Consider the following 16,291-nt stretch of genomic DNA (forward strand, 5'->3'; position numbering starts at 1 on the left):
GTTTTAGCCTTCTTTCGGTGTTTAACTAACGAAAATACTTGCTGGACTAACGTTTGGTAGAACAATTTAAATTTGTGCTTTCTTGTTCGAAAGTTAGCACCCAGGCTCTTTATAATACAATACCACAATAAATTCTTTAAAAAAAATTATTTACCATGGGCTACGTATGTAAAAAAATTGCATTGGTTTTAAGTCAAACGGTTATTAAAACTTGATTTTGCTCTAGTTTTATTTAGTTTGATGGTTCAACACTATTTATCAGGACTAACGTGTGCTAAAAAATCTATTCAGTAGCCTAACGTCTGAAGGCAAAATTAAAATTCTCTAACTCAAAAGTTAGATTTGACCTTTTTTGGTCGGTAGGCTTACAAGAGTATTTTATTAGGTTAACGATTTATTACTACGGGCTAACCATTGAAGACAAAATTTTAATACTTCTTATTTTATGCTATGAATTAACTAAAACTTGTTTTTCTTAGTGTGCTAATTTTGGTTATCAGAGGTATGGGAGTGTAAGTGCTTCATTTAATTATATTTTTTTCCCTATCAAATAAAAAATTCTTATTGACATTGTATAAATTAACAGTGGTTATTTCTATTTATATGTTTCTTTAGAAATGTTGATAATTTCATTTGGAATCTTATTCTTTCTTGCATTTTACAGGAGAGTTTGTATTGGTCTTCGTGAAGAGTCATGGCATTGACTTCACTGGTATTTTGTGATACACCACTAGTTCTGGTAAGAATTTTACTATGCTTCAGCAATTGTAGGATCTTCAAATATACAGTGTACTTCAAAATAAATATAGCAATTACAAACGGCTCTAACTATTTAATAAAAAAGAATTTATCGATAAACTTTACACAAAATATAGAAGTAACTTCAAATTTTTGTATACTTGCGGCCCAGATTTTCTATAGGACTTCAATTGGTCACACGGACAAAATCTAGGCCAGGGGTCCCCAACCCTATGTCCGCCGGCACTATGGCGCCCGTCGATCGATCTAGGTGCGCCCGCTGCTTGTGCCCAACGATAAAATAATTCCATTTTCCCTTAAAATGCTATACAAATACATACTGAAGTACGCTGGCTCATTAAAGGCAAAGTACTTGATAGATTTCTACATTTAATTGAAGAAATAAAAAATTATATTTCAACCGAAAATCAAATATTTTTAGAGCTAAGAGATCCTCTTTGCCTCGCAGATTTATCTCTCCTGACCGACATAATGGAAAAACTAAATAATTTAAACTTGGAGCTGCAGGGAAAGGACAGACATATAGCAAGAATGACAGGGGCTATAAACTCATTCAGAGATAAGTTATTTTTGTGTACATCTCATTTGAAAATGAAGTCTCTTGTGTATTTTCTAAACATGAAAAAATGATAGGTGACAGTGAAATTGGCTTAGCAACGCTTCAAGAACAATTTAAAAAGCGCTTTCAACAATTTAATATAATCGAGCCTTTGATCACCTTTTTTGTAAATCCTTTTACTAACCAAATAAACATACCGTAATAGCAACATACATTTCAGAATTTCTTCAAGTAAGGCGAGAAGAAGGGGAGATCGAAGTTTTGGATCTTCAGGATGATATTATCCTCAAAACTATTGTATCAGATGAGAAATTCTGTAATATAGTTGACAGAAATAAATTCCATTCTTAAAAGGAACAGCGTGGTGCGTTGCGACTCAAAGAATTCTAATCAACGGTGTGATTAAGAAATTTTAATGGGACAAAGGGCATAAAATTGTAAGTTACAAGTCACAAAACATCACAAAATAAAGCATTAATACAATCAGTGAGAAAACAAAACTTAAGTGGGGGGAATTTTAAACCTACATGTTTTCGGTTCGAGAGATGGAGTTAAACTAACTTAGAACTGCTCTATTTGAGTCTCTTTAGTGTTTATAGATGGCGTTTCTAGTGAACTGGAGTGTGCTTTGATGTACCGTCCTTTATTTATGTGTGAGACTTCTTGAGAATACCATCTGAATTTACTGATAAGGGTTGGGAGACTTAACTTTGTGAAAAATGCACTTAATTTTTAGTACGGTAAGTACTGATTTTCCTGTTTTGACTATATTTTCAAAATTTTCTCCAGAAAAAAAAAATACCCTCAAACATAACTTTAACACTTACTTGATTCTTGTATATCCTCAACTTTCATTCTTTGGGGATCTTACCGGCATGGTGCTTAGCTTTTTCAAAAAGTGCTTAAAGGTGCTTATTTTCGATTTTCGTTTCTTAAAAGCCCGTAAAAGTGCTTTTTTCATTGGGTGTATTTAAAAAGTGCTTAATTTTTCCCTTTTCAAAAATGAGATTTTTTTCCTTTACCATGTCTCTTTTCACCACGTATAACAAAACCGTGCTTTCCACATTGTTCTATTCAACGTTTTCACAATTCATTCAACCACAATCTATTTCGGCTTACCGTCGTCCATACCTTGAGAAAGCACCAATCATTTTACATGTTTGATGAAATACTCGCGAAACCGCATGTGCGCCTACTCATCTGGATTTGGTGAGATTCTTACACTCTCATGTGCTATTGCATTTTGCAAGATAATCTCAGTTTCAGACTTCATTTTCCACCCTCTGATATTGAACTGGAAAATCTCGCAATCATAATGGCTAATATAATCAAGAAAAGAGTTTTTTGTCAGAAAACTAGTTATTTTATCCTGATCATGTAAAATCTTTCAAAATTATTTTGCCTTTTGTTAGTGTATATAGTGCTTAAAAATATTTTTGACTGCTTAAAAAGTACTTAAAAGGTGCTTATTTTTTGTTGAAAGATTTGGCTACGAACTCTGACCGGCTTTCGCTAATCCACTTGTACAAACAATTTATTTTAAGTGAGATCAGTAGATGTACAGATTCAGTAATTTATGACAGTGATGCATAGTTACCGACTCCTTATTTCTTTTTATTCATTGAAGAACGTGGAAACTTAAGTATGCTATCAAATTAGAGATTAAACGAACATTGGGCCACTATTCTACATTCGGTAAAGCTCATTTTTTTGGTTGGGGGGAGGATGATTTGAATAGATTTAACAAAGAATACTCTAAAATTATGTGTTTTTATACACCATGGAAATACTTTTTACATATATTTTTTAATTTCTAAAATTTGTTCATTTAATTTCTTAAATGCAAATGGAAAAGCGAAATTTGAAGGATTCAAACTAGATTAATTTATATAGAATCATGAGCTTTGTATTGCTGATTTTTTTAAAAATATATTCAGACAAGGTAATTTCGTCGTCTTTTCAACACTTTTTTGTTTAAGAATTGAGAACCTTTTTTTTTAATCCTGCTTTTGTTGTTTTTTATGTTTTAATTATAGCGCAGCATTTTAACACAGCATTTTTACTTTCAATTTTTTTCCTGTTAGATAAGACAGATAACAAGTAATGCAGGAAATTGTGATTCTCAAACTTTAAGTTAAATTTCAGAACTAATAACTTTTTTTCTGTTTCTTTCTTACATGGTAGAAAAGAATGTCTTGCTTTTTCTTTTTTTCAGATTAATAATTTTGGGTCTCCCTTGCATGTCAGAATAGTTTTTTTAAGATCTTAGTTGAAAGTGATAATTTAAATGAATTTCACCTCATTATTTAACATTCTTATGATGCAGTCCTTAAAACGTATAAATCGTTTTTAGGAAAATAAAGCTATCGAATATTTTTTACTGTCATCCATTTATAATTTATATCTGTTGATTAAAAATTTTATATTTTTCATAATCCACTTTAAACTGAAGAATTTTTTTTTAAAAAAAAATATGTAAATAATGCAACAAAAGATTACATTATTTTATGATACAATTTTTGCGCAAAAAATTATATTGCTTTACTTTCTTTCCACATCATTATTATGTAAAGAATAAATTTCAATTAAAAAAATAATACATCCTGTTAATAATACGTAATGTAATCTTTTCCTGCTAAAACTATAAACCATATGAAGCAAATATTTCTTAAAATTAAACCCATACAAAGATACTAAAGATTGGAAAAGTTTTTATTCACAATAATGCTGATAAACTGTACAAAAATAAAGATTTTTGTACTATATTAAAAAATGCAATACACATAAATAAAAATGAAAATATTATCCTTTTTATGAATGACAATCCACTGTTCTGGCAGCTTCTTTTCAAAATTTTATGTAAAATCTTCATAATCTTTAATTTCTTCATCAGCAGACCATTGCTTAAATTCTTCTTCCCTTCTTTATTCAAGAGCAATAATTCTTCCTTCTGTTGCTTTTCTTTTTGGGGGCCTTAATTCCTTAGTTAAGTAATGATGAGGTAAATTTGGAAAAATAGAAGAGAAGGCATCAGAAGTTAAGTCTGTGCTCTTTCGTGGTACAACAAGTATCGAGCCATCTGCTCGTACTGCTTTATGTTCTCTTTCAATAAAGCGTTCTTCAAAGTTTTTGAGACAGATAACTGTAGAATCACTAGCTGGAAAGTCTTTTCGATGAGAGAGTTTCTCCCATTGATTCCTTCATTCTAAATCTTTTGGGAAACTAGTGATATTTGTATATGCGTCTCCTTCGTAACTAGAACGGTACCCAGGTACACAGCATGATCGTGGCATCTGCAAAAGAAATACATATAGCACGTTCCATTAATTTACGAAAAAATAAATATCTAATTTGAGATGAATTTAAGAAACAAATAAAAAATAATAAAAAAACTCAATTTTATATACTTCTAATTGAAAAGGCATCTAAAATTATAAATTAAATCTCATCATTATAATCTCATATTATAATTCAATATATTTATAAACAGTTTTAACAAATTCATAACATATGGGTCAAGCTAACGCTTGAAAAGTAAGAAATAAAAAAAAAGTATATGAAACAGATTCAAAATATCATGGCAAAATAGCCACATAATTTGTTTTAAAATAGTCACTTTCTGTAACTAAAATGGTGAAAAAATATCTTATTGCTTTTCATACTTATTTCATGTAAAATTATGAGCAAAACTAGTTCCTGTAATAGCTTTTATAGTCAGTGATATCTTTTCTTGGTGAGATTTATTTATTACAAGTAAAAAAATAAATTTTAAAGATTTTTTACTTATTTATTGTAAAAACAACAATAACAGAATTACTGTTATTTAATTAAAATTACGACTTAATGTCTGTTAATTTTTTACACAGACAATTACACCTATGGATATTAGTGTAGTAGATAATATCACTTGATAGCATGTAAGGCATAAAATAATTGAAGAAAAAAATTTTACAAGTTGACTAAGTTTAAAAAAAATTTACGGCTTCATGCGCATAATGTTTTGAAATAAACTAAAGATGCAAAGTAATATTAAACCTATATTTAAATATTTAGCAAAAATATATAAAGTCATAGCACATCATAAAATAATATGCTATGTTTAATCTATTGAAATTAGTTTTTATTATTTTCATTAAAAAATTATTTTATTGTTTTCACTGTCATTTATAGTACAATCATATGTGTTAGTCTTCATAAAATGTATATATAAATTTCAAAAATATTTGCTAGTAAAACAAAATTAAAACTATATGTATTTCTAGTTTTGCTTTATTGTGTATTTAAATTATTTGAAGTACTAGAAACAGTTACTTTATTGTTTTTTAATGTTATTAAAAAAATGTCAGGTAATTAAAAGAAAAGCAAAACAGTAATATAAGATTTATGTTTACAAAATGCTTCAAACCAAAACTAATATGCAAATCAAAATAAAGCTGCTTAAAATTTTAAATGTAGATAAAATTAGGTTTTAAGTTAGTAAAATCAGAAAATTTATTAATTTTTGAAAACTGGAAATAGACTAATTAAGAAATAATTAAACAGCAATTGGTTTGATGTTTAAAACACTTTTATGCACATTGATAAATACTTGCTTTTTATTTTAGAAGTTACGTAATAAGAAAATACTCAATAGAAAATACTTAAAAATTAAATAATACCTGATGTTTATATAATGTTTCAAACCAAACCAAATGGAAAATCTGAACTAAAACTACAGTATAATTTTAAGAACATAAATTAAAATTTTGTATGTATGAGTAATCTGTGTTTCAAGAATTTAAAATTAGAAAAATTATACTAATAATTCAAAATTGAAAACAAAAATATATAAAAACAATTGTTTTTATATGCATGTGTAAAAAATTAAATTTATAGGTACCAGACCTTAGTAAATATTTATGGATCAAGCATTGCCTACTATATTACATACCTGGTAACAAATAAAACTATTTAATAAAAGATACTTAATAATAAAATATGACTTCATCTTTGCTTAATGTACTTAATCGAATTAAAGCTGCAAAGAATTTTTAAAAATTTGAATTAAACAAGAAACTATAACAATTAGTCACTAATGAAAATTTAAATTAAAAATTCAAACATTTAATATTTTATACATATAATTTATATAAATCAATTGAGAGATACTTATGTAAATATTATTAATATTTATTCATTACTATGTTAAATGTCAAATAATTATAAAAAAATCAACTTAATACTAAAACTGCAAACCAAAATAAAGATGCTATAATTTTAAAAACGCATATTAAGTCTTAAAGGAAGGTATAAAAATGATATCTTCTCAATGGAAGGTATCTTCTCAAAATTTAAATCTGAAAACTAATTATTCAAGACTGGAATTAGAAGAATAAGAAAATTTATAAAAAAATTATTTTAGCTTATATGTAAATGAATAAGTATTATTGCTTGATCTTCAATATTGCATGCAAGATTAGTAAAACAGTATGACATAAAATCTCATGTTTATGTTTCAAAGCAGAACTATTTTTTATTAACATAACTATTTGTCATTGATATGTAGATAAATAAGATATTCAACCGAAATGTACTGTAAATTTTGTTTGTACTTAATATATTACAAACAATAAATTATACAATATGGAAAATATTGTAAAAATAAGAATTACAGGCTTTTTACATCAAATAAGAGAAAAATGCAATATAACATCGAATAATCCAATATTTATACGATGTAAAGCTAAAAAATAGATTTAATGTAATCTAAAGTAATTTAACTAATCTCAATTACTATGAAATCTATAAAATATCTATCTAATAAATCATATTAGCAACTTTTATACAAAATAAACAGATGGAGTTAGCATTTTAGTAACTTGAAAAAGGAATGAACAATTTATTTAGAATAAAATCTAGAAGGGTAAACAAACCAGTGAAGGAACAACCTTTTAAAAATTCTTATTAATTTCAAAATTCGTAATTTTAGTTAATTGACAGTGTCAACATATTTGTTACTAATTGCAAATTATGTAAACGAAAATGTAGAGACCTTACATAATATTGTTTTAAAGTTTTGGAGGTTCAAATAACAAGTAGTAAGAAGACCAAGTGAAGGAACAGCTCTTACCAGTGACTGAACACCCAGTAAAGGAACACTTAATTTTAGTTATTTTTTAATGCTCTTCATGAATTTATAAGCCATATAAATATTTAAAAACAAGCCTATTCTTGAAATTATAACATATAAATACTTGGAAAATGTTAACTTTTTTTCGTAATCATGAATTGAAAATTAAAGTGTCAATATATTGACACATACTGTTCATTGACTGGGAAATTTATGCCCAGTAAAGGAACATGCCTGTTCCCTCACAGGTTAGAAGTTGTTTTTTGTATTTTTAACATACTTTTAATGCGGAACATCACTAAAGGTACAAGAAAATTAAAGTTTATTATTTATTTTCATTAACTTAGAAAAAAAAACAATAAAGGAACACTTGTTCCTTCACTGGTTTTTCATCGTTTGGTGATCCAGTGAATAAACACCCCCTTATCTCAGTACTTTATTATGCTATGATGCTTAAAAAATGAAACGCAACTTCAATAACTATATTTTGAATTCTCTTTTTCACAGTGAGAAAAATAAAACTACTACATGCAATTAATTCAACTTCAAACATATAAATACAAACACTCCCCTTATAATTTTTTCAAAGAAAGAAGGTGTTGCAGAGATAATAATAAATTCAAAACTTTTTCCAGAGAAGTCTATTTGACCAGGTAAACCGAAACATTGCTAGATGATTACTGTTTGGCAGTAAGCTATCGTTACCAATCAATCTAAAGAAAAACTTTCAAATTCATATTTTTAATCAATATATATGAAATGTTCCTTCACTGGGTAGTGTTCCTTCACTGGTTGGTTTACTCTACGTAACAAAGAATAATTTTTTTCGATAAGTTACTCATTGTTACAGGGTGTGATTATAATTAATAAGCTTTTAATTTAAACATTAAATTTGATTTAAACAACACAATCTCTCTAATACATTAGAAGAAACATTTCAATGTATTTAAATAAGATAAAGTGAACTTACTTCTCAAAAGGTTTGCTTTTCAAAGATGAACACTTTTCAAATAGGTCGCTTCCTATCGGTTTAAATGACTACCTCAGTCCGCTGTCTTTCTTTTCGACCTTCGTCTACTTAAAATCTAACCCCCCAGAGAGTGACATCACAACTAGAGAGTAGAAATAATATTTCGGCTGGAACACCCTATCTCGGAGGCTTTGAGCTAACCCGCAGTTGCGTTACATGGAGAGAAAGACCGCGAGTACCTCCCACGGTTAGCCTTACGGCAAGGGGACTCTAACCCATGATCCGTGTACCGCTGAGGATATTTAACGTCAGCACTGTGACTGGGGCAAGCTGGATGCGGAATTCATATCGCCTGGGTTCGCATTATTGGAAAACGAACGCTCTGTCTCCTGAGCAATCACGACTCGTGATTTTCTCATTTTATTTTATTTTGAACCCATCGTTGAACAGCCGTAGCCTTGTAATTTTGAACCCAATCCAGAAGACAAGTGAACTCCTGGATCGGTACCCCCGTAGGTATGGATTTGTTATAGGAACATGGAGGACTTTAAGACTCGACATATTTAACGTGCATCAGTCACCATATACTACCATTTTCATTCATTCATTCTTCAGCTGGCGAGGATTGAACCCGCGACCTCTTGGACATCAGGCCAGCACCCTACCGACCAGGCTTTCCCGATGTTTACACTGGCCAGGATAGCCTGGTACTCCCGGTATAGTAAATGGTTACTGCTATACGTTAAATCTGCCGGGTCACAAAGACCTCCATGTTCCCATAACAAATCATACCCCTAGGGATACTGATCCAGAAGTTTCTTTGTCTTCTGGATTGGGCTTAAAATTATAAGGCTACTGAGTTGAACATTAGTAGTCGTAAAACCAAAATTGGGTAGGCTGTTCAACGACTGTTTTATAATTATAATATAACATTTAACGTTTACGCAATTCGGTCGACTACGATCCATTTCGACTTACCGTCAGTCTGCCAATCATTTTACACGCTTAATAAAATATTTGCTTGTCCGCATATGCGTATGCTGAGCTGAATTCGATAGGAAGGATTCTCGTACTCTCATGTATAGCGGCCTTTTGAAAGAGATTCTCAATTTCAGAATTTTCAGGCTTCATTTTCCGACCTCTGAAATTGAATCGAAAAATTCTCTCATTTTTACTGATCACTGGGATTAAATAAACATAGCCATTTTTTCTCCCAATAGCAAAGGAAAAAAATTTTTCTCTTGTTAATTTCATCGTTGATGAAGTGCTGTCGTCTTCCTCACTGGCAAGCTAAATGGCCTTCTCGCGCTCATTATGTATAGATCAGTACCATAATCCTTGACTCTGACATGGGGATCATTCACTAATTACGTATTTTGATGGTTATCCCCAGAGCAATCAAGAATTACAAAACTTTATTGCCTCTAAATTCCCGTCTTGTATTTATTCCTTAATTTAATAAAGATAAAAATTGATTGAGATTTTTAGTTACAATATTTTTATCTGAGGGACCATCCACCTATAATTTACCACATTTAAAAAAAAATTCTTGCATTTAATTAATTTTTTTATTATTTTTTGTTGTTGTATTAATACTTTTAAAAATTTTCAGTGCTCTTAATTTGGTTTATGAAAAAACTCAATAATACTTAAAGCAGGGGTCTGTTTAGAAGAAATTTGAGTCCGTTAACGGACCCTTCACAAAATATCTTTTCATAAAAACGAACCCTTCACAAAATATCTTTTCATAAAAACGGACCCTTCACAAAATGATTGTTCTTTTAATCGGACCCTTCACAAATTTGTTTATCTTCATTATTATTTTGTTAATCGAATAAACCCTTCCCAGGGCAGAAAACAAGAAAGATGAATGTAAACGAATGATGTTTTGTCTTCGGCAGACGATTCTTCCATTATTAGGCCGAAATGAATATTCTGCGTTCAGCAGCAAGGGCTAAATACCAAATATTTGCATGTTGCATCTCTAATTTAGAAGCAGCAATTGCTGTTTATTTTTGAAAATTTTCATTTTTTTTATTATAATTTTACAGTGCCGAGCATAATCTTGTATCTATTAACAATTTAAAAACTCCTTGAAAAAGTTATTTGCAATAACCGGACCCTATTTGCACAAATTCATAAAAGCGGACCCTGGTTGAAAGAATGTGAGTAATTTTTTCACAATTTCACGAAAAACGGACCTTTTACAAAATGTCTGTACAGACCCCTGCTTAAAGGCAAGATTTAAAAAAGTATGGATTGTTTTCCGCAGCATGTCCTTATTTAGAATTTGTGCAATTAAACCCTACATTCAATCAATAAATCAATCAATTAAAAAAGTATGAAGTTAGGGGCTTTCACTATTTTAAATGCAGCAGAAAATCTTATGTTATTCCAAAAAACTCTAAATTCATTTCTTCATTATTTGATTTAAAAACAATTGAGATAAAAAAATTCAATCATCTCAAGTTTGTTAAATATTATGAATTTAGGGGGGCCACATAATAATTTACTCCTGACAAAAATGTTTTGTTTCAAAACTCGTTTATTTACATTTCAAAATTATTATTTTTTAATCATTACATGAGAGAAGTGCTTAAACCAAGTAACAAATTTTAATAAAAATTATTAGGGGTCATACTCTAATCTACATTTGTAATACCAATTTATTTAAATTTTCTTAATTTGCTTAATTCTTTACTTATCTCTATAAATTCGATATAATCAATAACATAATCTTGTCAATGTTTTGTTGAATATGCTTTTATAAATAACTTATATTTAAATCTAAAAAATACACTTGTGATCCTTTATGAATAATAGTTAAATTAATTATAATTTTTAATAAATTTCTTTACCTTATTAAATAAAGTAATTAGTACTGATTTAAGAAATATAATGGGTCGCTCAATATTAAATATGCTTAAAATTGGGAATTAGTTTTTTTTATGGTGGCAAATGTAATCAAGAAAAGAGTTCTTTGTTAGAAACTAACTATTTAATCATGATCACATGAAGTTCTTGAAAATTATTTTGCATTTTGTTAATGCATATGAGGAACTTCCAACAATAGGAAGAGAAAATTTTTATTAGTGCTCATATCCTAATTATGATATTTTTTAAAGTGCTCACAAATATTTTTTGAGCACTTAAAAAGTGTTTATTTTTTGTTGAATTTGGCTACGCACTCTGGTTTTAGCACATGAAAATCGATGATTAGATCAAAATCATTAAGGGTGTACTCTTTTTAATTTTTCGCACTCTACATGCCATGTACACTTAATTTTTAAAAAAATTTTATTAAAACAATAAAAACTTTTTATGAAAGTTTTCTTCAAAATTATAAGGTCATTAATGCTAATTTCACCCTTTGCGTATTTCGTCAGATCTCGAAAATATTTTAAATCCAACAAAAATTTTACCCACATTAAAAAAAGGGTTAGATTCAAAACACATTTTCACTGACCAAGAAAACACAAAACCACAAACGTAGGCGCAATGTGAGAAATCGTTAGACCACACGACAAAAAGTTCTGTCTAAAACAAGTTTTAACATATTTATGATCTAGAAAGAAAGGTTTGAGTTTAACCTCCTTATAATTTTTCTCTTCAAATAAAATTTCTGGCCGCAGCTGTCAACTGGTAGGCTCCTTAAGGATCAAGTACAGGGCTGCTGTTATTATTATCTAACCTCCTTATTTTGAAACAACAAAACTATTTGTTAAATATGAATAAAAATATGTCTTAGCCCATTAACCGACCAAACAACCACGTGTTTTAATTTTTCTCGGAACATTAACATCTAGTGAGCGATTGTCAGCCTGTGAAAAAATTTTTGTTATTGCAAGCGCCAAAAAGGTTACGACCCAAAACATCCTGTATCCAACTTCTAATAAATTGATTATTTTGGTTAATTAAAAGTTTTTATTTGAAAGTAACATTTGAAATTATACGTTATCCTAGCAGTTCACAATTTTTTTTTCCGTTTGTGGAACCCTTAATAATCAAACTTCTATCTGTGGAACCCCGATTTCATAAATTAAGTTCATGAGGTGAATGTACAAACTAATTATTAAAAATTACTAACATGAAAGACTGCTAATTATGAAAAACTACTAAAAGACAATTATACATTTATTAACCAATAAAGTGCGATTTCAATTTCGAAATATTTAATAGTAGGAATAAAATTTTTTCGTTTCTTAAATTAGGTTTGTAATCCGACAGTTGAATTAGCAAGCTGAATCTAATCTAGGCATAGATTTGTTTTCAGTCTAAAAATGAATGAAATAGGTCGTTGAAATGAAAATTAAAAGGAACTTAAGTTGAAATTAGTTGTTAGGGAATTGAATTGAATTGAATGTAGGGTTTAGTGGCGCAAGGTCCAGATGAGGACTTAGTTGTTAGGAAAGCACATTTCTTTATTACCGACTTTAGTTTTGATTTGAAGATCGCAATGGGACATACTAATGCAAATTAGTGTAAGTCCATCAATAAGTTGTTTGTATTTATTTTTTCATGAGTATGTGCCTTTTCTTTTGTCAATTTACTTTAAATAATTCAGTAAAGACATCCGAAATATTAAGTAAATAATGATTGTAATAATGATAATGATGATGTAAATAATGATTAAGTAAATAATGATTAATGTACCGAAATATAATTATAGGTTTCAAAAATGTTATAAAGTTCAAAGTCTCGGTACCCCTTTAAATCTTCTACGGAACCATAAGGTTCGGCGGAACACCATTAGGGAGCAGCAACTTTAGCCCATCGAAGAAAATCGTGATCGCTCTAAACATTTTCCTCGATCATCATGCAGACATAAGTTACGGTCATAACAAGCGAATTTCTTATCTACGTGGTTTTTAAAAAGCGCTTTAAGGTGTAAATTTTTAATTTTCGTTTTCCAAAAGCCCTGACAGGTGCTGCTTTTGTATTGGGTGTTTTTAAAAAATGCTTAATTTTCCCTTTTCGAAAATAAGATTTTTTTCTTGACCATGTCGATTTTCGCCACGTATTATGCAAAAGCGTGGTTTTCACATTGTTCTATTCAACGTTTTCACAGTTCATTCAAACATAATGCATTTCCGCTTTCCGTCGGTCCGTAGCGTATGAAAACGCCTATCATTTTACATGTTTGATGAAATGCTTACGGGTCCGCACGTACCTTTACTGAACTGGATTTGGTGAGATTCTTGCACTCTCATGTGGAACTCTGCTGCAATTTGCAAGATATTCTCACTTTCAAGCTTTCATTTACCACCCTCTGAAATCGAAACCGAAAAATCTCTCGATTATTTTTTAATGGCTAATATAATCAAGAGAAGAGTTCTTTGTCAGAAACTAGTTATTTTATCATGATCATGAAAAGTCTTTGATAACTAGTTTGCATTTTGTAAATATTTTTAGCTCTTAAAAAAAGATTTCTAGTACTTACAAAGTATTTAAAAAGTGCTTATTTTTTGGTGAAAGATTTGTCTACCAACCTTGATCTAATAAACAAAAGAACAAATCGCACATAGAAAACTGGAAATTTACACAAAAAGAAAATTTATACAAACCTGTAAGTCAGCTTGTCTTTACCTATTAAATAGTAAATCGCATGCATGCATTGTGAGGGAAAGAAAAAGCAATATTTAAGTTTAATGATTTTTAATTCATTAAACTTGTTCAGTGTATATCTTCTAGAAATAATTAATCAAGTCTTATAAAAACGCAGTAAAAACTTATGCCACCTCTTCTATATTACTCACATGTTTTTTTTTTTTTGCACCATGCACATTCGTTATTTTAATTAAAAGTGTTGTGAACATATTAATAAATTTTTATTTCATTTTGTGATTTGAAATGCTTAGTAAAACTTTGCTTATGCTTTTTGTTATCTTTTCAATTTAAGCAGGACAATTTGTGGCCCTTAATTTTTGGACAGGGAAGTTAGGGTGTAAGATGAGCTGTCGAATGTGGAGTAACATAATTCTGGAAAAAAAATTTCCTCTTGTTTCATAAATTAAGATGTCCAAGTAACTTTTATTTATCAATCATGGTTCTAAAAAAAATTTAGTTTTGTTCTACTTGCAATGAAAATATTTTTTTTTTGATTTTTTAAAAGATTTTGATGCTACTTGTCAACTTTTGATGCATGTTTCTTTTGCTAGCTTTCTTTTCATCTCAAAACTGCAACACAAACATTTTCTCTGAAACTACTTCTCCAATAAACTTTAATTTTGTTGAACGCATTTTTTATATTCAATGAAAAATTTCTGGAGTGATATAACCTATAGAAAATTACTAAAGATAATTGAATTAATATTTTGAAAAACACCCTCGCGTGCGCGTTAAATTAATGAAAAGCGTATACTAATTACTAAAAAACAGCGATCATTCATCTAGTGAGGGATCTTAAGTGTAAAAATCTTAAAATGTGCCTCTTTATTTTAATTTTTAAAATCAACTGAAATAAAATTTGCAGTAAAAAAAATCAATCAGGTTTAACCATTTGACTCAGATAGAACATTGGTTTCCCTTTTATACATTTTTTTCTGACAATCTAATTACAAGCAAAAATATATTTTGGTATTTTTTAATTATAACATATCAGTCTAATGGTTACTAAAAAAATCTCTTACTTTATCGGAATTATATTTGTGCTAAAAAATACAATCTGAAAAAGTAGTTTAAAATTTTTTATCCTTGATATTCAAAAATTTATCAAAAATTGATTTTAAAATTATATTTCAATGATGAATAACTGTTTCTCTTCGATCTGAATAACTGCGAAGAAACGAAAATTTGAAAAATTGTTTGGACTTGAGCCATCCGACATTTCATGCTGTATTTCATAATCATAAATTGTTAAAATGCTAAATATGATATTTTCACTCATTTTGATCTAAATAAATACAAAATTTTATGAAAAATGTGTTTAATAAAAATTCTGCGTCATTGCTAAATTTTAAAGAAAGTAGTAATATGAGACACGAAACTAAGAAATAGTTTATTTTTTATACTTAAATATTACAGATTTTTATTTTGTTACTAAACATTTAGTTGAATTATGATGGAAATTAAAATGTAAAATAAGTGTATAAATCATTTCCAATGAGCAAGAAAATGTGATGGGCTGATTCTTACTTTTTTTAGCAATTATTTAGCGTGTACAAATAACAAAGTTGAAACATTTTACACCGATGACTTTTTTAATTTTCATCAATTCTTCGATGCATAATCTGAAGTTGAAAATGGTTAAAGGATTTTAAGATCTTCATCAATGAATAATGAACGGTATTTACTTTTAGCAATGCTTATTATGAATTAGCAATAGGTAGGTGACGCATATTCATAAACTGAAATTATTAATAATGATTTTATAATAAACGCTAAAAAATTTAGCACCCCAGGCACTAAATATATTTATGACCAAAAACAAGTTCAGCTGATTTCTGACCATGAAATTGAACGGGAAATTGGACTTGGCATTCAAAAATTAGCCTATCGTAGAAAACAATTAATGAATCTTTTTGATACCTACCCCACCAAAAAAAGTTATTAAAAAAATATTAACTAAACTAGAAGGCCTGGATAGCTTTGTTGGTGGGGCACTGGACCCATATCCAAGAGGTCTAGAGTTCGATCCCCAACGACCCAAGACTCCCCGTGTAGTAAACGGTGACTGATGCCAGTTAAATCTGTTGAGTCACAAAGTCCTCCATGTTCCCATAACAAATCAATACCTTTGGGGGTACTGATCCAGGAGTTTCCTTGTCTTCTGGATTGGCTCAAAATTTCAAGGCTACGGAGTTGAACATTAGTAGTCGTAAACCCCAAAACTGGGTCGACTGTTCCTCGACAGTTATAAAATAAAATAACTCAATTAAAGAGAGCAGCGAAAACA

The 16,291-nt window shown here is 29.2% G+C and overlaps 1 protein-coding gene across 1 annotated transcript in view; it reads left to right on the forward strand.

The window, feature by feature from the left end:
• The first annotated feature begins 664 nt into the window (after window positions 1–664).
• LOC147801111 (coatomer subunit gamma-1-like) overlaps window positions 665–16,291 on the forward strand; it is a 66,408-nt gene continuing 50,781 nt past the window's right edge. The window contains exon 1 of the mRNA XM_087155852.1: window positions 665–739. The gene's annotated coding sequence lies outside the window, so the exon portion shown is untranslated. The remainder of the gene's footprint in view (window positions 740–16,291) is intronic.

This window comes from Parasteatoda tepidariorum, chromosome 12 (genome assembly GCF_982258835.1).
Source record: "Parasteatoda tepidariorum strain Cologne lab strain chromosome 12, Ptep-v5.0, whole genome shotgun sequence".
NCBI classification, from domain to species: domain Eukaryota; kingdom Metazoa; phylum Arthropoda; class Arachnida; order Araneae; family Theridiidae; genus Parasteatoda; species Parasteatoda tepidariorum.